At 46.9% G+C, this 6000-nt stretch overlaps 6 non-coding genes across 6 annotated transcripts; 3 read left to right on the forward strand and 3 right to left on the reverse strand.

Annotated features, from left to right (window-relative positions):
- Positions 1-1618: 1618 nt before the first annotated feature.
- On the reverse strand, positions 1619-1689 carry TRNAG-GCC (transfer RNA glycine (anticodon GCC)). The gene has a single exon. It is a non-coding gene; the product is annotated as a tRNA-Gly (tRNA).
- A 112-nt stretch (positions 1690-1801) lies between these two features.
- Positions 1802-1874, forward strand: TRNAK-CUU (transfer RNA lysine (anticodon CUU)). Its single transcript has one exon. It is a non-coding gene; the product is annotated as a tRNA-Lys (tRNA).
- Positions 1875-3630: 1756 nt separating this feature from the next.
- Positions 3631-3703, forward strand: TRNAK-CUU (transfer RNA lysine (anticodon CUU)). The gene has a single exon. It is a non-coding gene; the product is annotated as a tRNA-Lys (tRNA).
- A 121-nt stretch (positions 3704-3824) lies between these two features.
- On the reverse strand, positions 3825-3895 carry TRNAG-GCC (transfer RNA glycine (anticodon GCC)). The gene has a single exon. It is a non-coding gene; the product is annotated as a tRNA-Gly (tRNA).
- A 112-nt stretch (positions 3896-4007) lies between these two features.
- On the forward strand, positions 4008-4080 carry TRNAK-CUU (transfer RNA lysine (anticodon CUU)). The gene has a single exon. It is a non-coding gene; the product is annotated as a tRNA-Lys (tRNA).
- Positions 4081-5288: 1208 nt separating this feature from the next.
- On the reverse strand, positions 5289-5359 carry TRNAG-ACC (transfer RNA glycine (anticodon ACC)). Its single transcript has one exon. It is a non-coding gene; the product is annotated as a tRNA-Gly (tRNA).
- Positions 5360-6000: the final 641 nt, after the last annotated feature.

Below are 6000 nucleotides of genomic sequence, written 5' to 3' on the forward strand. Positions count from 1 at the left end.
TTTGAGCTCCATGTTGGGCAGTTGTTTTTTTCTCTTCCTGTACCATTGTATGTGGAACAGTGTATACTTGCATCACCAAAGCGCAAATGGCTGTCCTCACTTTCACAAAATGCACTGCCCTATCAGCAAAAACTCAGGAATGTATTGACCGGGAATTGAACCCGGCCTCCCACGTGGCCGGCTAGATTTTTACCACTGAACCACCAATGATCCACAGATGCTTAATTTTAGACTTACTCATGTACTTTAGTGTACAAAACAAAGCAGGAGAGTCAGGATGCCTTGCCATCACCACAACGCCTCGGTTACCAAGCATTGCTAACTCAGTCGGTAAAGCATGAGACTCTTAATCTCAGGGTCGTGGGTTCGAGCCCCACATTGGGCGGATGTTTTTTTTCTTTTCCTGTACCATTGTATGTGGAACAGTGTATACTTGCACCACCACAGCGCAAATGGCTGTTCTCACTTTCACAAAATGCACTGCCATATCAGCAAAAACTCAGGACTGCATTGGCCGGGAATCGAACCCAGACCTCCCGCATGGCAGGCGAGAATTCTATCACTGAACCACCAATGTTCCACAGATACTTAATTTTACACTTGCTCGTGTACTTTAGTGTATGAAACAAAGCAGGAGTGTCAGGATGTCTTGCCTTGCCATCACCTCCATACATTCTCAAATAAGCCTGGCTAGCTCAGTCGGTAGAGCATGAGAGTCTTTATCTCAGGGTCGTGGGTTCGAGCCCCACGTTGTACGGATGTTTTTTCTTTTCCTGTACCATTGTATGTGGAACACTGTATACTTGCACCACCACAGCGCAAATGGCTGTCCTCACTTTCACAAAATACACTGCCATATCAGCAAAAATTCAGGACTGCATTGGCCGGGAATCGATTCCGGGCCTCACGCGTGGCAGGCGAGAATTCTACCACTGAACCACCAATGCTCCACAGATGCCTAAATTTACACTTACTCATGTACTTTAGTGTATAAAACAAAGCAGGAGTGTCAGGATGCCTTGCCTTGCCATCACCTCCAATCCTACGTAACCAAGCCCGACTAGCACAGTTGCTAGAGCATAAGACTATTAATCTTTGGGTCATGTATTTGAGCTCCATGTTGGGCAGTTGTTTTTTTCTCTTCCTGTACCATTGTATGTGGAACAGTGTATACTTGCATCACCACAGCGCAAATGGCTGTCCTCACTTTCACAAAATGCACTGCCCTATCAGCAAAAACTCAGGAATGTATTGACCGGGAATTGAACCCGGCCTCCCACGTGGCCGGCTAGATTTCTACCACTGAACCACCAATGATCCACAGATGCTTAATTTTAGACTTACTCATGTACTTTAGTGTACAAAACAAAGCAGGAGAGTCAGGATGCCTTGCCTTGCCATCACCACAACTCCTCGGTTACCAAGCATTGCTAACTCAGTCGGTAAAGCATGAGACTCTTAATCTCAGGGTCGTGGGTTCGAGCCCCACATTGGGCGGATGTTTTTTTTCTTTTCCTGTACCATTGTATGTGGAACACTGTCAACTTGCCCCAACACAGCACAAATGGCTGTCCTCACTTTCACAAAATGCACTGCCATATCAGCAAAAACTCAGGACTGCATTGGCCAGGAATCGAACCCGGGGCTCCCGCGTGGCAGGCGAGAATTCTACCACTGAACCACCAATGCTCCACAGATACTTAATTTTACACTTACTCGTGTACTTTAGTGTATGAAACAAAGCAGGAGTGTCAGGATGCCTTGCCTTGCCTTGCCATCACCTCCATACATTCACAACCAAGCCTGGCTAGCTCAGTCGGTAGAGCATAAGACTCTTAATCTCAGGGTCGTGGGTTTGAGCCCCACGTTGGGCGGATGTTTTTTCTTTTCCTGTACCATTGTATGTGGAACACTGTATACTTGCACCACCACAGCGCAAATGGCTGTCCTCACTTTCACAAAATACACTGCCATATCAGCAAAAACTCAGGACTGCATTGGCCGGGAATCGATTCCGGGCCTCACGCGTGGCAGGCGAGAATTCTACCACTGAACCACCAATGCTCCACAGATGCCTAATTTTACACTTACTCATGTACTTTAGTGTATAAAACAAAGCAGGAGTGTCAGGATGCCTTGCCTTGCCATCACCTCCAAGACTACGTAACCTAGCCCGACAAGCACAGTCGCTAGAGCATAAGACTATTAATCTTAGGGTCATGTATTTGAGCTCCATGTTGGGCAGTTGTTTTTTTCTCTTCCTGTACCATTGTATGTGGAACAGTGTATACTTGCATCACCACAGCGCAAATGGCTGTCCTCACTTTCACAAAATGCACTGCCCTATCAGCAAAAACTCAGGAATGTATTGACCGGGAATTGAACCCGGCCTCCCACGTGGCCGGCTAGATTTCTACCACTGAACCACCAATGATCCACAGATGCTTATTTTTAAACTTACTCATGTACTTTAGTGTACAAAACAAAGCAGGAGAGTTCGGATGCCTTCCCTTTCCATCACCACAACTCCTCGGTTACCAAGCATTGCTAACTCAGTCGGTAAAGCATGAGACTCTTAATCTCAGGGTCGTGGGTTCGAGCCCAACATTGGACGGATGTTTTTTTTCTTTTCCTGTACCATTGTATGTGGAACACTGTCAACTTGCACCACCACAGCGCAAATGGCTGTCCTCACTTTCACAAAATGCACTGCCATATCAGCAAAAACTCAGGCCTCCCGCGTGGAAGGCGAGAATTCTACCACTGAACCACCAATGCTCCACAGGTACTTAATTTTACACTTACTCGTGTACTTTAGTGTATGAAACAAAGCAGGAGTGTCAGGATGCCTTGCCTTGCCATCACCTCCATATATTCTCAACCAAGCCTGGCTAGCTCAGTCGGTAGAGCATGAGACTCTTAATCTCAGGGTCGTGGGTTAGGGCCCCATGTTGGGCGGATGTTTTTTCTTTTCCTGTACCATTGTATGTGGAACACTGTATACTTGCCCCACCACAGCGCAAATGGCTGTCCTCACTTTCACAAAATACACTGCCATATCAGCAAAAACTCAGGACTGCATTGGCCGGGAATCGATTCCAGGCCTCACGCGTGGCAGGCGAGAATTCTACCACTGAACCACCAATGCTCCACAGATGCCTAATTTTACACTTACTCATGTACTTTAGTGTATAAAACAAAGCAGGAGTGTCAGGATGCCTTGCCTTGCCATCACCTCCAAGCCTACGTAACCAAGCCCGACTAGCACAGTCGCTAGAGCATAAGACTATTAATCTTAGGGTCATGTATTTGAGCTCCATGTTGGGCAGTTGTTTTTTTCTCTTCCTGTACCATTGTATGTGGAACAGTGTATACTTGCATCACCACCGCGCAAATGGCTGTCCTCACTTTCACAAAATGCACTGCCCTATCAGCAAAAACTCAGGAATGTATTGACCGGGAATTGAACCCGGCCTCCCACGTGGCCGGCTAGATTTCTACCACTGAACCACCAATGATCCACAGATGCTTAATTTTACACTTACTCGTGTACTTTAGTGTATGAAACAAAGCAGGAGTGTCAGGATGCCTTGCCTTGCCTTGCCATCACCTCCATACATTCACAACCAAGCCTGGCTAGCTCAGTCGGTAGAGCATAAGACTCTTAATCTCAGGGTCGTGGGTTCGAGCCCCACATTGGGCGGATGTTTTTTTTCTTTTCCTGTACCATTGTATGTGGAACACTGTCAACTTGCCCCAACACAGCACAAATGGCTGTCCTCACTTTCACAAAATGCACTGCCATATCAGCAAAAACTCAGGACTGCATTGGCCAGGAATCGAACTCGGGGCTCCCGCGTGGCAGGCGAGAATTCTACCACTGAACCACCAATGCTCCACAGATACTTAATTTTACACTTACTCGTGTACTTTAGTGTATGAAACAAAGCAGGAGTGTCAGGATGCCTTGCCTTGCCTTGCCATCACCTCCATACATTCACAACCAAGCCTGGCTAGCTCAGTCGGTAGAGCATAAGACTCTTAATCTCAGGGTCGTGGGTTTGAGCCCCACGTTGGGCGGATGTTTTTTCTTTTCCTGTACCATTGTATGTGGAACACTGTATACTTGCACCACCACAGCGCAAATGGCTGTCCTCACTTTCACAAAATACACTGCCATATCAGCAAAAACTCAGGACTGCATTGGCCGGGAATCGATTCCGGGCCTCACGCGTGGCAGGCGAGAATTCTACCACTGAACCACCAATGCTCCACAGATGCCTAATTTTACACTTACTCATGTACTTTAGTGTATAAAACAAAGCAGGAGTGTCAGGATGCCTTGCCTTGCCATCACCTCCAAGCCTACGTAACCTAGCCCGACAAGCACAGTCGCTAGAGCATAAGACTATTAATCTTAGGGTCATGTATTTGAGCTCCATGTTGGGCAGTTGTTTTTTTCTCTTCCTGTACCATTGTATGTGGAACAGTGTATACTTGCATCACCACCGCGCAAATGGCTGTCCTCACTTTCACAAAATGCACTGCCCTATCAGCAAAAACTCAGGAATGTATTGACCGGGAATTGAACCCGGCCTCCCACGTGGCCGGCTAGATTTCTACCACTGAACCACCAATGATCCACAGATGCTTAATTTTAGACTTACTCATGTACTTTAGTGTACAAAACAAAGCAGGAGAGTCAGGATGCCTTCCCTTTCCATCACCACAACTCCTCGGTTACCAAGCATTGCTAACACAGTCGGTAAAGCATGAGACTCTTAATCTCAGGGTCGTGGGTTCGAGCCCCACATTGGGCAGATGTTTTTTTTCTTTTCCTGTACCATTGTATGTGGAACACTGTCAACTTGCACCACCAAAGCGCAAATGGCTGTCCTCACTTTCACAAAATGCACTGCCATATCAGCAAAAACTCAGGCCTCCCGCGTGGAAGGCGAGAATTCTACCACTGAACCACCAATGCTCCACAGGTACTTAATTTTACACTTACTCGTGTACTTTAGTGTATGAAACAAAGCAGGAGTGTCAGGATGCCTTGCCTTGCCTTGCCATCACCTCCATGCATTCGCAACCAAGCCTGGCTAGCTCAGTCGGTAGAGCATGAGACTCTTAATCTCAGGGTCGTGGGTTAGGGCCCCATGTTGGGCGGATGTTTTTTCTTTTCCTGTACCATTGTATGTGGAACACTGTAGACTTGCACCACCACAGCGCAAATGGCTGTCCTCACTTTCACAAAATACACTGCCATATCAGCAAAAACTCAGGACTGCATTGGCCGGGAATCGATTCCAGGCCTCACGCGTGGTAGGCGAGAATTCTACCACTGAACCACCAATGCTCCACAGATGCCTAATTTTACACTTACTCATGTACTTTAGTGTATAAAACAGAGCAGGAGTGTCAGGATGCCTTGCCTTGCCATCACCTCCAAGCCTACGTAACCAAGCCCGACTAGCACAGTCGCTAGAGCATAAGACTATTAATCTTAGGGTCATGTATTTGAGCTCCATGTTGGGCAGTTGTTTTTTTTCTCTTCCTGTACCATTGTATGTGGAACAGTGTATACTTGCATCATCACAGCGCAAATAGCTGTCCTCACTTTCACAAAATGCACTGCCCTATCAGCAAAAACTCAGGAATGTATTGACCGGGAATTGAACCCGGCCTCCCACGTGGCCGGCTAGATTTCTACCACTGAACCACCAATGATCCACAGATGCTTAATTTTAGACTTACTCATGTACTTTAGTGTACAAAACAAAGCAGGAGAGTCAGGATGCCTTCCCTTTCCATCACCACAACTCCTCGGTTACCAAGCATTGCTAACTCAGTCGGTAAAGCATGAGGCTCTTAATCTCAGGGTCGTGGGTTCGAGACCCACATTGGGCGGATGTTTTTTTTCTTTTCCTGTACCATTGTATGTGGAACACTGTCAACTTGCACCACCACAGCGCAAATGGCTGTCCTCACTTTCACAAA

The sequence above is a fragment of the Pseudophryne corroboree genome, chromosome 3 (assembly GCF_028390025.1).
Source record: "Pseudophryne corroboree isolate aPseCor3 chromosome 3, aPseCor3.hap2, whole genome shotgun sequence".
In the NCBI taxonomy this organism is placed as follows: Eukaryota; Metazoa; Chordata; class Amphibia; order Anura; family Myobatrachidae; genus Pseudophryne; species Pseudophryne corroboree.